At 45.4% G+C, this 1,208-nt stretch overlaps 1 pseudogene; it reads right to left on the reverse strand.

Moving 5' to 3' along the window:
• Positions 1-768: 768 nt before the first annotated feature.
• LOC136635919 (5S ribosomal RNA) lies at positions 769-887 on the reverse strand (annotated as a pseudogene).
• Between the last annotated feature and the right edge of the window lie 321 nt (positions 888-1,208).

Raw genomic sequence — 1,208 nt, forward strand, 5'->3', positions numbered from 1 at the left:
ACATCCTCTATCTTTGCATGATAAGAAAAAAAAAAGTGTGCGCATGCATGTAAAATTGCAAACAGGACTCTTTGGGAATTGCACAGCCTTTTTTGACCCCCATCAAAGACCCTGAACACTGAACTCAATCAAGCACATTTCCGCTCCTTTTGTGCAAGCTTTAGTGGCATGTTGCCAACAAGATAAAAATGAAAACAAGTGTTGATGGGAAGTGACTCTACAATCAATAGGACAGAAGAAAAGGATCATTTTGCCGAAACCTTTAACATTGCTGACAATATCCAGACGAGAAAAATTGTTTGGTTTAAACACTCACGCACTTTTCAAGCACAAATCTGTTTTGCTTTGTTTTTAAGAAACATGCCATCACACATTTGGGGAATCTATCCCCAAGGGTGGATCTGAGGCTAGGTTTTTTTTTCTGAATTGTTATCGTTGCTATGCATTTAGATCTTGTTGGTTCATTTGTTAATTAATGTGAAAAATTCCTACACCATCTTTTGGTCCTGTTCAAGGAGGGCATTGAGACAGCATACAAAGATAGAATGAGAACCTGAGATAGCTGAAACCAAGTCTTAAACGGGCTTAAAGTGATGGCACACGGCCTTAGGTTGAAAGGCGCATAGTTCTACATGGTACAAAAGAAGTCTAGGCAATCTGGATCTACAGCTGAGCTGAAATGCAACACACACGTACACACTTTTCAAACTCCACCCCCATCCTTACCACCCTGGTTGGCAACCTTCAGTCTTGAAAGACTATGATATAAGCCTACAGTGCCCGGTATTCCCAGGCGGTCTCCCATCCAAGTACTAACCAGGCCTGACCCTGCTTAGCTTCCGAGATCAGACGAGATCGGGCATGTGCAGGGTAATTCAATAGCAAAACTAGCGGGTGGGTCGGTTTCTATTCTTATTTACAGACCAATCGTATCCAGGATTGGGCTGCACTGTAGAGTTTCTTGCAACAGTGGCGGAGAGTTCCACCGTCTCAAAATGGCTGCCAATGGCGCACAGTTGGCCATTTTGGGAGCGCTGCTGCAGCACTCCCTGGGCATCGTCAGATCTCCCTGGATGAGCTGGCGGAGGCATGGGTAGGGAGGGGGTGAAATGGGGCAGGGACGGGGTGTAATTGGGAGGAGAGGCTGCAGGAAATGATGGATCTGGTGGCAATGGTGTGTGCCAGATCCTATCCTCCTTTTTCTCAGC

Source organism: Tiliqua scincoides, unplaced genomic scaffold, assembly GCF_035046505.1.
Source record: "Tiliqua scincoides isolate rTilSci1 unplaced genomic scaffold, rTilSci1.hap2 HAP2_SCAFFOLD_137, whole genome shotgun sequence".
Classification (NCBI taxonomy): domain Eukaryota; kingdom Metazoa; phylum Chordata; class Lepidosauria; order Squamata; family Scincidae; genus Tiliqua; species Tiliqua scincoides.